Source organism: Eleutherodactylus coqui, chromosome 2 (genome assembly GCF_035609145.1).
Source record: "Eleutherodactylus coqui strain aEleCoq1 chromosome 2, aEleCoq1.hap1, whole genome shotgun sequence".
Classification (NCBI taxonomy): domain Eukaryota; kingdom Metazoa; phylum Chordata; class Amphibia; order Anura; family Eleutherodactylidae; genus Eleutherodactylus; species Eleutherodactylus coqui.
In genome coordinates, this window is record NC_089838.1 from 55355298 (window position 1) to 55369088 (window position 13791).

Genomic DNA, 13791 nt, shown 5'->3' on the forward strand with positions numbered 1-13791 from the left:
GTTTTGCAGTGGGGGTGCAGTCACAGACTTTTTGCAGTGGGGGCGCAGTCAATCTGACCTTTTTGCAGTGGGGGTGCAGTCACAAACACTTTTTGTAGTGGAGGTGCAGTCACATAGACTCTTTGCAGTGGGGGTGCAGTCACATAGATTTTTTTGCAGTGGGGTGCAGTCACATAGACTTTTTGCAGTGGGGGTGCAGTAACATAGACTTTTTGCCATCGTGTGCTGTCACGGACAGTTTTGGCCGTTGGATGCTGTCAGAGACACTTTTGGCAGTCGGGTGCTGTCATATAGACTTTTGGCCGTTGTGGTGCTGTCATATAGACTTTTGTCCTTGCTGTGCTGTCACATAGACTTTTTGCAGTGGGGGTGCCGTCACATAGACATTTTGCAGTGAGGGTGCAGTCACAGACTTTTTGCAGTGGGGGTGCTGTCACATAGACATTTTGCAGTGGGGGTGCAGTCACAGATTTTTTTCAGTGGGGGTGCAGTCACAGACTTTTTGCAGTGGGGGTGCAGGCACAGACTTTTTGCAGTGGGGGGGCAGTCACAAAGACGTTTTGCCGTCGGGTGCAGTCACATAGACTTTTTGCAGTGGGGGTGCAGTCACATAGACTTTTTGCAGTGGGGGTGCAGTCACATAGACTTTTTGCCGTTGGGTGCTGTCATGGACACTTTTGGCCGTCAGGTGCTGTCACGGACACTTTTGGCCGTCGGGTGCTCTCACAGACAGTTTTGGCCGTTGGGGTGCTGTCATATAGACTTTTTGCAGTGGGGGTGCAGTCACATAGACTTTTTGCAGTGGGGGTGCAGTCGGATAGATTTTTTGCAGTGGGGGTGCAGTCACATAGACTTTTTGCAGTGGGGGTGCAGTCATATAGACTTTTTGCCATTGGGTGCTGTCACGGACTCTTTTGGCCGTCGTGTGCTGTCACACACACTTTTGGCCATCGGGTGCTGTCACGCACACTTTTGGCCATCGGGTGCTGTCACATAGACTTTTTACCATCGGGTGCTTTCACATACACTTTTTCCTGTTGGGTGCTGTCACAGACACTTTTGACCATCGGGTGCTCTCATATAGACTTTTGGCCGTTGGGATGCTGTCATATAGACTTTTGGCCTTGCTGTGCAGTCACATAAACTTTTTGCAGTGGGGGTGCAATGACATGGACTTTTTGCAGTGGGGTGCAGTCACATAGACGTTTTGCAGTGGGGGTGCAGTCACAGACTTTTTGCAGTGGGGGCGCAGTCAATCTGACCCTTTTGCAGTGGGGGTGCAGTCACAAACACTTTTTGTAGTGGAGGTGCAGTCACATAGACTCTTTGCAGTGGGGGTGCAGTCACATAGATTTTTTTGCAGTGGGGTGCAGTCACATAGACTTTTTGCAGTGGGGGGTGCAGTAACATAGACTTTTTGCCATCGTGTGCTGTCATGGACAGTTTTTGCCGTTGGATGCTGTCACGCACACTTTTGGCCATCGGGTGCTGTCACATACACTTTTTTTCCGTTGGGTGCTGTCACAGACACTTTTGACCATCGGGTGCTCTCATATAGACTTTTGGCCTTGCTGTGCAGTCACATAAACTTTTTGCAGTGGGAGTGCAATGACAGACTTTTTGCAGTGGGGGTGCAGTCACAGACTTTTTGCAGTGGGGGCGCAGTCAAACTGACCTTTTTTGCAGTGGGGGTGCAGTCACAAAAACTTTTTGTAGTGGAGGTGCAGTCACATAGACTTTTTGCAGTGGGGGTGCAGTCACATAGATTTTTTTGCAGTGGGGTGCAGTCACATAGACTTTTTGCAGTGGGGGTGCAGTAACATAGACTTTTTGCCATCGTGTGCTGTCACGGACAGTTTTGGCCGTTGGATGCTGTCAGAGACACTTTTGGCAGTCGGGTGCTGTCATATAGACTTTTGGCCGTTGTGGTGCTGTCATATAGACTTTTGTCCTTGCTGTGCTGTCACATAGACTTTTTGCAGTGGGGGTGCCGTCACATAGACATTTTGCAGTGGGGGTGCAGTCACAGATTTTTTTCAGTGGGGGTGCAGTCACATACTTTTTGCAGTGGGGGTGCAGTAACAGACTTTTTGCAGTGGGGGTGCATTCACATAGACTTTTGGGCGTCGGGTGCTGTCACAGACTTTTGGTCGTCGCGTGCTGTCACATAGACTTTTGGTCGTCGTGTGCTGTCACATAGACTTTTGGTCGTCACGTGCTGTGACAGACTCTTTTGGCCGTTGGGGTTTTGTCATATAGACTTTTGGCCTTGCTCTGCTGTCACATATACTTTTTGTAGTGGGGGTGCAGTCACACAAACTTTTTGCAGTGGGGGTGCAGTCACACAGACTTTTTGCAGTGGGGGTGCAGTCACATAGACTTTTTGCCATCGGGTGCTGTCACGGACACTTTTGGCCATCGGGTGCTGTCACGGACACTTTTGGTCATCGGGTGCTGTCACGGACACTTTTGGCCGTCACATGCTGTCACATAGACTTTTTGCCATCGGGTGCTGTCACAAACACTTTTGGCCATCGGGTGCTGTTACAGACACTTGTGGCCGTCGGGTGCTGTCACAGACACTTTTGGCCATCGTGGTTTTGTCATATAGAATTTTGGCCATGCTGTGCTGTCACATAGACTTTTTGCAGTGGGGGTGCAGTCACACAGACTTTTTGCAGTGGGGGTCCAGTCACACAGACTTTTTGCAGTGGGGGTGCAGTCACACAGACTTTTTGCAGTGGGGGTGCAGTCACATAAACTTTTTGCAGTGGGGGTGCAATGACATGGACTTTTTGCAGTGGGGTGCAGTCACATAGACGTTTTGCAGTGGGGGTGCAGTCACTGACTTTTTGCAGTGGGGGCGCAGTCAATCTGACCTTTTTGCAGTGGGGGTGCAGTCACAAACACTTTTTGTAGTGGAGGTGCAGTCACATAGACTCTTTGCAGTGGGGGTGCAGTCACATAGACTTTTGGCCATCGGGTGCTGTCACATAGAATTTTGGCTGTCGGGTGCTGTCACGGACACTTTCGGCCGTCGTGTGGTGTCACAGACACTTTCGGCCGTCGTGTGCTGTCACGGACACTTTTGTCACCGGGGTGTTGTCATATAGACTTTTGGCCGGGCTGTGCTGTCACATAGACTTTTTGCAGTGGGGGTGCAGTCACAGACTTTTTGCAGTGGGGGTGCAGTCACATAGACTTTTTGCAGTGGCGGTGCAGTCACATAGTTTTTGCAGTGGGGGTGCAGTCACATAGACTTTTTGCAGTGGGGGTGCAGTCACATGGACTTTTTGTAGTGGGGGTGCAGTCACAAAGACTTTTTGTAGTGGGGGTGCAGTCACATAGACTTTTTGCAGTGGGGGTGCAGTCACATGGACGTTTTGTAGTAGGGGCGCAGTCACAGACTTTTTGCAGTGGGGGAGCAGTCACAAAGACTTTCTGCAGTGGGGGTGCAGTCACAAAGACTTTTTGAAGTGGGGGTGCAGTCACATAGTTTTTGGAAGTGGGGGTGCAGTCACAGACTTTTTGCAGTGGGGGTGCAATCACATAGAGTGTTTGCAGTTGGCGTGCAGTCACATAGATTTTTTGCAGTGGTGGTGCAGTCACATAGACTTTTTGCAGTGATGGTGCTGTCACGGACACTTTTGGCCGTCGGGTGCTGTCACAGACACTTTTGGCCGTCGGGTGCTGTCACGGACACTTTTGGCCGTCGGGTGCTGTCACGGACACTTTTGGCCGTCGGGTGCTGTCATGGACACTTTTGGCCGTCGGGTGCTGTCACGGACACTTTTGGCCGTCGGGTGCTGTCACGAACACTTTTGGCCGTTTGGTGCTGTCACGGACACTTTTGGCCGTCGGGTGCTGTCATGGACACTTTTGGCCGTCGGGTGCTGTCACGAACACTTTTGGCCGTTTGGTGCTGTCACGGACACTTTTGGCCGTCGGGTGCTGTCATGGACACTTTTGGCCGTCGGGTGCTGTCACGGACACTTTTGGCCGTCGGGTGCTGTCACGAACACTGTTGGCCGTTTGGTGCTGTCACGGACACTTTTGGCCGTCGGGTGCTGTCACGGACACTTTTGGCCGTCGGGTGCTGTCACGGACACTTTTGGCCGTCGGGTGCTGTCACGGACACTTTTGGCCGTCGGGTGCTATCACGGACACTTTTGGCCGTCGGGTGCTGTCAAGGACACTTTTGGCCGTCGGGTGCTGTCACGGACACTTTTGGCCGTCGGGTGCTGTCACGAACACTTTTGGCCGTCGGGTGCTGTCACGGACACTTTTGGCCGTCGGGTGCTGTCACGGACACTTTTGGCTGTCGGGTGCTGTCACGGACACTTTTGGCCGTCGGGTGCTGTCACGGACACTTTTGGCCGTCGGGTGCTGTCACGGACACTTTTGGCCGTCGGGTGCTGTCACGGACACTTTTGGCCGTCGGGTGCTGTCTCGGTCACTTTTGGCCGTTGGGTACTGTCACAGACATTTTTGGCCGTCGGGTGCTGTCATATAGACTTTTGGCCGTTGGGGTGCTGTCATATAGACTTTTGGCCTTGCTGTGCTGTCACATAGACTTTTTGTAGTGGGGGTGCAGTCACATAGACATTTTGCAGTGGGGGTGCATTCACATAGACTTTTGGCCGTCGGTGCTGTCACAGACACGTTCGGTGGTCGTGTGCTTCACGGACACTTTCGGCCGTCGGGTGCTGTCATATAGACTTTTGGTCGTCGGGTGCTGTCACATAGACTTTTGGCCGTCGGGTGCTGTCACATAGACTTTTGGCCATCGGGTGCTGTCACATAGACTTTTGGCCATCGGGTGCTGTCACATAGACTTTTGTCCATCGGGTGCTGTCACGGACACTTACGGCCGTCGGGTGCTGTCACGTAGACTTTTGGTCGTCGCGTGCTGTCACATAGACTTTTGGTAGTCGCGTGCTGTGACAGACTTTTTTGGCCGTTGTGGTGTTGTCATATAGACTTTTGGCCTTGCTGTGCTGTCACATAGACTTTTTGCAGTGGCGGTGCAGTCACAGACTTTTTGCAGTGGGGGTGCAGTCACAGACTTTTTGCAGTGGGGGTGCAGTCACATAGACTTTTTGCAGTGGGAGTGCAGTCACATGGACTTTTTGTAGTGGGGGTGCAGTCACAAAGACTTTTTGCAGTGGGGGTGCAGTCACAGACTTTTTGCACTGGGGGTGCAGTCACATGGACTTTTAGTAGTGGGGGTACAGTCACAGACTTTTTACAGTTGGTATGCAGTCACAAAGACTTTTTGCAGTGGGGGTGCAGTCACATAGACTTTTTGCAGTGGGGGTGCAGTCACATGGACTTTTTGCAGTGGGGTTGCAGTCACATAGACTTTTTGCCGTCGGGTGCTGTCATGGACACTTTTGGCCGTCAGGTGCTGTCACATACACTTTTGGCCGTCGGGTGCTGTCATGGAAACTTTTGGCCGTCGGGTGCTGTCACAAACACTTTTGGCCGTTGGGGTGCTGTCATATAGACTTTTGGCCTTGCTGTACTGTCACATAGACTTTTTGCAGTGGGGGTGCAGTCACATAGACTTTTTGCAGTGAGGGTGCAGTCACATAGACTTTTTTCAGTGAGGGTGCTGTCACATAGACTCTTTGCCATCGGGTGCTGTCACGGACAGTTTTGGCCGTCGGGTTCTGTCACGGACAATTTTGGCCGTCGGTTGCTGTCCCGGACACTTTTGGCCGTCGGTTGCTGTCATATAGACTTTTGGCCGTTCGGGTGCTGTCATATAGACTTTTGGCCGTGCTGTGCTGTCACAGACTTTTTGCAGTGGGGGTGCAGTCACATAGACTTTTTACAGTGGGGTTGCAGTCACAGACTTTTTGCAGTGGGGGTGCAGTCACATAGACTTTTTGCAGTGGGGATGCAGTCACATAGACTTTTGGCCGTTGGGTGCTGTCACATAGAATTTTGGCTGGCGGGTGCTGTTACGGACACTTTCGGCCGTCGTGTGCTGTCACAGACACTTTCGGCCGTCGTGTGCTGTCACAGACACTTTCGGCCGTCGTGTGCTGTCACGGACACTTTTGTCATCGGGGTGTTGTCATATAGACTTTTGGCCGGGCTGTGCTGTCACATAGACTTTTTGCAGTGGCGGTGCAGTCACATAGTTTTTGCAGTGGGGGTGCAGTCACATAGACTTTTTGCAGTGGGGGTGCAGTCACATGGACTTTTTGTAGTGGGGGTGCAGTCACAAAGACTTTTTGTAGTGGGGGTGCAGTCACATAGACTTTTTGCAGTGGGGGAGCAGTCACAAAGACTTTCTGCAGTGGGGTGCAGTCACATAGTTTTTGGAAGTGGGGGTGCAGTCACAGACTTATTGCAGTGGGGGTGCAATCACATAGAGTGTTTGCAGTTGGCGTGCAGTCACATAGATTTTTTGCAGTGGTGGTGCAGTCACATAGACTTTTTGCAGTGATGGTGCTGTCACGGACACTTTTGGGCATCGGGTGCTGTCACAGACACTTTTGGGCATCGGGTGCTGTCACGGACACTTTTGGCCGTCGGGTGCTGTCACGGACACTTTTGGCCGTCGGGTGCTATCACGGACACTTTTGGCCGTCGGGTGCTGTCATGGACACTTTTGGCCGTTTGGTGCTGTCACGGACACTTTTGGCCGTCGGGTGCTGTCACGGACAATTTTGGCCGTCGGGTGCTGTCACAGACACTTTTGGCCGTCGGGTGCTGTCACGGACACTTTTGGCCGTCGGGTGCTATCACGGACACTTTTGGCCGTCGGGTGCTATCACGGACACTTTTGGCCGTCGGGTGCTGTCATGGACACTTTTGGCCGTCGGGTGCTGTCACGGACACTTTTGGGCGTCGGGTGCTGTCACAGACACTTTTGGGCATCGGGTGCTGTCACGGACACTTTTGGCCGTCGGGTGCTGTCACGGACACTTTTGGCCGTCGGGTGCTATCACGGACACTTTTGGCCGTCGGGTGCTGTCATGGACACTTTTGGCCGTCGGGTGCTGTCACGAACACTTTTGGCCGTCGGGTGCTGTCACGGACACTTTTGGCCGTCGGGTGCTGTCACGGACACTTTTGGCCGTCGGGTGCTGTCATATAGACTTTTGGCCGTCGGGTGCTGTCATATAGACTTTTGGCCTTGCTGTGCTGTCACATAGACTTTTTGTAGTGGGGCTGCAGTCACATAGACATTTTGCAGTGGGGGTGCATTCACATAGATTTTGGCCGTCGGGTGCTGTCACAGACACTTTCGGTGGTCGTGTGCTTCACGGACACTTTCGGCCGTCGGGTGCTGTCGCATAGACTTTTGGTCGTCGGGTGCTGTCACATAGACTTTTGGCCGTCGGGTGCTGTCACATAGACTTTTGGCCATCGCGTGCTGTCACATAGACTTTTGGCCATCGGGTGCTGTCACATAGACTTTTGGCCGTCGGGTGCTGTCACATAGACTTTTGGCCATCGGGTGCTGTCACATAGACTTTTGGCCATCGGGTGCTGTCACATAGACTTTTGGCCATCGGGTGCTGTCACGGACACTTACGGCCGTCGGGTGCTGTCACGTAGACTTTTGGTCGTCGCGTGCTGTCACATAGACTTTTGGTAGTCGCGTGCTGTGACAGACTTTTTTGGCCGTTGTGGTGTTGTCACATAGTTTTTGCAGTGGGGGTGCAGTCACATAGACTTTTTGCAGTGGGAGTGCAGTCACATGGACTTTTTGTAGTGGGGGTGCAGTCACAAAGACTTTTTGCAGTGGGGGTGCAGTCACAGACTTTTTGCAGTTGGTATGCAGTCACAAAGACTTTTTGCAGTGGGGGTGCAGTCACATAGACTTTTTGCAGTGGGGGTGCAGTCACATGGACTTTTTGCAGTGGGGTTGCAGTCACATAGACTTTTTGCCGTCGGGTGCTGTCATGGACACTTTTGGCCGTCGGGTGCTGTCACGGACACTTTTGGCCGTCGGGTGCTGTCACGGACACTTTTGGCCGTCGGGTGCTGTCACGAACACTTTTGGCCGTCGGGTGCTGTCACGGACACTTTTGGCCGTCGGGTGCTGTCACGGACACTTTTGGCCGTCGGGTGCTGTCATATAGACTTTTGGCCGTTGGGGTGCTGTCATATAGACTTTTGGCCTTGCTGTGCTGTCACATAGACTTTTTGTAGTGGGGCTGCAGTCACATAGACATTTTGCAGTGGGGGTGCATTCACATAGACTTTTTGCCGTTGGGTGCTGTCATGGACACTTTTGGCCGTCAGGTGCTGTCACGGACACTTTTGGCCGTCGGGTGCTCTCACAGACAGTTTTGGCTGTTGGGGTGCTGTCATATAGACTTTTTGCAGTGGGGGTGCAGTCACATAGACTTTTTGCAGTGGGGGTGCAGTCGGATAGATTTTTTGCAGTGGGGGTGCAGTCACATAGACTTTTTGCAGTGGGGGTGCAGTCATATAGACTTTTTGCCATTGGGTGCTGTCACGGACACTTTTGGCCGTCGGGTGCTGTCACGCACACTTTTGGCCATCGGGTGCTGTCACGCACACTTTTGGCCATCGGGTGCTGTCACATAGACTTTTTACCATCGGGTGCTTTCACATACACTTTTTCCTGTTGGGTGCTGTCACAGACACTTTTGACCATCGGGTGCTCTCATATAGACTTTTGGCCGTTGGGGTGCTGTCATATAGACTTTTGGCCTTGCTGTGCAGTCACATAAACTTTTTGCAGTGGGGGTGCAATGACATGGACTTTTTGCAGTGGGGTGCAGTCACATAGACGTTTTGCAGTGGGGGTGCAGTCACAGACTTTTTGCAGTGGGGGCGCAGTCAATATGACCTTTTTGCAGTGGGGGTGCAGTCACTAACACTTTTTGTAGTGGAGGTGCAGTCACATAGACTCTTTGCAGTGGGGGTGCAGTCACATAGATATTTTTGCAGTGGGGTGCAGTCACATAGACTTTTTGCAGTGGGGGTGCAGTAACATAGACTTTTTGCCATCGTGTGCTGTCACGGACAGTTTTGGCCGTTGGATGCTGTCACGCACACTTTTGTCCATCGGGTGCTGTCACATACACTTTTTTTCCGTTGGGTGCTGTCACAGACACTTTTGACCATCGGGTGCTCTCATATAGACTTTTGGCCTTGCTGTGCAGTCACATAAACTTTTTGCAGTGGGAGTGCAATGACATAGACTTTTTGCAGTGGGGGCGCAGTCAAACTGACCTTTTTTGCAGTGGGGGTGCAGTCACAAAAACTTTTTGTAGTGGAGGTGCAGTCACATAGACTTTTTGCAGTGGGGGTGCAGTCACATAGATTTTTTTGCAGTGGGGTGCAGTCACATAGACTTTTTGCAGTGGGGGTGCAGTAACATAGACTTTTTGCCATCGTGTGCTGTCACGGACAGTTTTGGCCGTTGGATGCTGTCAGAGACACTTTTGGCAGTCGGGTGCTGTCATATAGACTTTTTGCCGTTGGGTGCTGTCATGGACACTTTTGGCCGTCAGGTGCTGTCACGGACACTTTTGGCCGTCGGGTGCTCTCACAGACAGTTTTGGCCGTTGGGGTGCTGTCATATAGACTTTTTGCAGTGGGGGTGCAGTCACATAGACTTTTTGCAGTGGGGGTGCAGTCGGATAGATTTTTTGCAGTGGGGGTGCAGTCACATAGACTTTTTGCAGTGGGGGTGCAGTCATATAGACTTTTTGCCATCGGGTGCTGTCACGGACTCTTTTGGCCGTCGTGTGCTGTCACGCACACTTTTGGCCATCGGGTGCTGTCACGCACACTTTTGGCCATCGGGTGCAGTCACATAAACTTTTTGCAGTGGGGGTGCAATGACATGGACTTTTTGCAGTGGGGTGCAGTCACATGGACTTTTTGCAGTGGGGTGCAGTCACATAGACGTTTTGCAGTGGGGGTGCAGTCACAGACTTTTTGCAGTGGGGGCGCAGTCAATCTGACCTTTTTGCAGTGGGGGTGCAGTCACAAACACTTTTTGTAGTGGAGGTGCAGTCACATAGACTCTTTGCAGTGGGGGTGCAGTCACATAGATTTTTTTGCAGTGGGGTGCAGTCACATAGACTTTTTGCAGTGGGGGTGCAGTAACATAGACTTTTTGCCATCGTGTGCTGTCACGGACAGTTTTGGCCGTTGGATGCTGTCAGAGACACTTTTGGCAGTCGGGTGCTGTCATATAGACTTTTGGCCGTTGTGGTGCTGTCATATAGACTTTTGTCCTTGCTGTGCTGTCACATAGACTTTTTGCAGTGGGGGTGCCGTCACATAGACATTTTGCAGTGAGGGTGCAGTCACAGACTTTTTGCAGTGGGGGTGCTGTCACATAGACATTTTGCAGTGGGGGTGCAGTCACAGATTTTTTTCAGTGGGGGTGCAGTCACAGACTTTTTGCAGTGGGGGTGCAGGCACAGACTTTTTGCAGTGGGGGGGCAGTCACAAAGACGTTTTGCCGTCGGGTGCAGTCACATAGACTTTTTGCAGTGGGGGTGCAGTCACATAGACTTTTTGCAGTGGGGGTGCAGTCACATAGACTTTTTGCCGTTGGGTGCTGTCATGGACACTTTTGGCCGTCAGGTGCTGTCACGGACACTTTTGGCCGTCGGGTGCTCTCACAGACAGTTTTGGCCGTTGGGGTGCTGTCATATAGACTTTTTGCAGTGGGGGTGCAGTCACATAGACTTTTTGCAGTGGGGGTGCAGTCGGATAGATTTTTTGCAGTGGGGGTGCAGTCACATAGACTTTTTGCAGTGGGGGTGCAGTCATATAGACTTTTTGCCATTGGGTGCTGTCACGGACTCTTTTGGCCGTCGTGTGCTGTCACGCACACTTTTGGCCATCGGGTGCTGTCACGCACACTTTTGGCCATCGGGTGCTGTCACATAGACTTTTTACCATCGGGTGCTTTCACATACACTTTTTCCTGTTGGGTGCTGTCACAGACACTTTTGACCATCGGGTGCTCTCATATAGACTTTTGGCCGTTGGGATGCTGTCATATAGACTTTTGGCCTTGCTGTGCAGTCACATAAACTTTTTGCAGTGGGGGTGCAATGACATGGACTTTTTGCAGTGGGGTGCAGTCACATAGACGTTTTGCAGTGGGGGTGCAGTCACAGACTTTTTGCAGTGGGGGCGCAGTCAATCTGACCCTTTTGCAGTGGGGGTGCAGTCACAAACACTTTTTGTAGTGGAGGTGCAGTCACATAGACTCTTTGCAGTGGGGGTGCAGTCACATAGATTTTTTTGCAGTGGGGTGCAGTCACATAGACTTTTTGCAGTGGGGGGTGCAGTAACATAGACTTTTTGCCATCGTGTGCTGTCATGGACAGTTTTTGCCGTTGGATGCTGTCACGCACACTTTTGGCCATCGGGTGCTGTCACATACACTTTTTTTCCGTTGGGTGCTGTCACAGACACTTTTGACCATCGGGTGCTCTCATATAGACTTTTGGCCTTGCTGTGCAGTCACATAAACTTTTTGCAGTGGGAGTGCAATGACATAGACTTTTTGCAGTGGGGGTGCAGTCACAGACTTTTTGCAGTGGGGGCGCAGTCAAACTGACCTTTTTTGCAGTGGGGGTGCAGTCACAAAAACTTTTTGTAGTGGAGGTGCAGTCACATAGACTTTTTGCAGTGGGGGTGCAGTCACATAGATTTTTTTGCAGTGGGGTGCAGTCACATAGACTTTTTGCAGTGGGGGTGCAGTAACATAGACTTTTTGCCATCGTGTGCTGTCACGGACAGTTTTGGCCGTTGGATGCTGTCAGAGACACTTTTGGCAGTCGGGTGCTGTCATATAGACTTTTGGCCGTTGTGGTGCTGTCATATAGACTTTTGTCCTTGCTGTGCTGTCACATAGACTTTTTGCAGTGGGGGTGCCGTCACATAGACATTTTGCAGTGGGGGTGCAGTCACAGATTTTTTTCAGTGGGGGTGCAGTCACATACTTTTTGCAGTGGGGGTGCAGTAACAGACTTTTTGCAGTGGGGGTGCATTCACATAGACTTTTGGGCGTCGGGTGCTGTCACAGACTTTTGGTCGTCGCGTGCTGTCACATAGACTTTTGGTCGTCGTGTGCTGTCACATAGACTTTTGGTCGTCACGTGCTGTGACAGACTCTTTTGGCCGTTGGGGTTTTGTCATATAGACTTTTGGCCTTGCTCTGCTGTCACATATACTTTTTGTAGTGGGGGTGCAGTCACACAAACTTTTTGCAGTGGGGGTGCAGTCACACAGACTTTTTGCAGTGGGGGTGCAGTCACATAGACTTTTTGCCATCGGGTGCTGTCACGGACACTTTTGGCCATCGGGTGCTGTCACGGACACTTTTGGTCATCGGGTGCTGTCACGGACACTTTTGGCCGTCACATGCTGTCACATAGACTTTTTGCCATCGGGTGCTGTCACAAACACTTTTGGCCATCGGGTGCTGTTACAGACACTTGTGGCCGTCGGGTGCTGTCACAGACACTTTTGGCCATCGTGGTTTTGTCATATAGAATTTTGGCCATGCTGTGCTGTCACATAGACTTTTTGCAGTGGGGGTGCAGTCACACAGACTTTTTGCAGTGGGGGTCCAGTCACACAGACTTTTTGCAGTGGGGGTGCAGTCACACAGACTTTTTGCAGTGGGGGTGCAGTCACATAAACTTTTTGCAGTGGGGGTGCAATGACATGGACTTTTTGCAGTGGGGTGCAGTCACATAGACGTTTTGCAGTGGGGGTGCAGTCACTGACTTTTTGCAGTGGGGGCGCAGTCAATCTGACCTTTTTGCAGTGGGGGTGCAGTCACAAACACTTTTTGTAGTGGAGGTGCAGTCACATAGACTCTTTGCAGTGGGGGTGCAGTCACATAGACTTTTGGCCATCGGGTGCTGTCACATAGAATTTTGGCTGTCGGGTGCTGTCACGGACACTTTCGGCCGTCGTGTGGTGTCACAGACACTTTCGGCCGTCGTGTGCTGTCACGGACACTTTTGTCACCGGGGTGTTGTCATATAGACTTTTGGCCGGGCTGTGCTGTCACATAGACTTTTTGCAGTGGGGGTGCAGTCACAGACTTTTTGCAGTGGGGGTGCAGTCACATAGACTTTTTGCAGTGGCGGTGCAGTCACATAGTTTTTGCAGTGGGGGTGCAGTCACATAGACTTTTTGCAGTGGGGGTGCAGTCACATGGACTTTTTGTAGTGGGGGTGCAGTCACAAAGACTTTTTGTAGTGGGGGTGCAGTCACATAGACTTTTTGCAGTGGGGGTGCAGTCACATGGACGTTTTGTAGTAGGGGCGCAGTCACAGACTTTTTGCAGTGGGGGAGCAGTCACAAAGACTTTCTGCAGTGGGGGTGCAGTCACAAAGACTTTTTGAAGTGGGGGTGCAGTCACATAGTTTTTGGAAGTGGGGGTGCAGTCACAGACTTTTTGCAGTGGGGGTGCAATCACATAGAGTGTTTGCAGTTGGCGTGCAGTCACATAGATTTTTTGCAGTGGTGGTGCAGTCACATAGACTTTTTGCAGTGATGGTGCTGTCACGGACACTTTTGGCCGTCGGGTGCTGTCACAGACACTTTTGGCCGTCGGGTGCTGTCACGGACACTTTTGGCCGTCGGGTGCTGTCACGGACACTTTTGGCCGTCGGGTGCTGTCATGGACACTTTTGGCCGTCGGGTGCTGTCACGGACACTTTTGGCCGTCGTGTGCTGTCACGGACACTTTTGTCACCGGGGTGTTGTCATATAGACTTTTGGCCGGGCTGTGCTGTCACATAGACTTTTTGC

General features: G+C 51.7%; 1 protein-coding gene across 1 annotated transcript in view; it reads left to right on the top strand.

The window, feature by feature from the left end:
- The window catches only part of JADE2 (jade family PHD finger 2), a 1098400-nt gene that overhangs the window by 330392 nt on the left and 754217 nt on the right, over positions 1 to 13791 (top strand). The window lies entirely within an intron of this gene.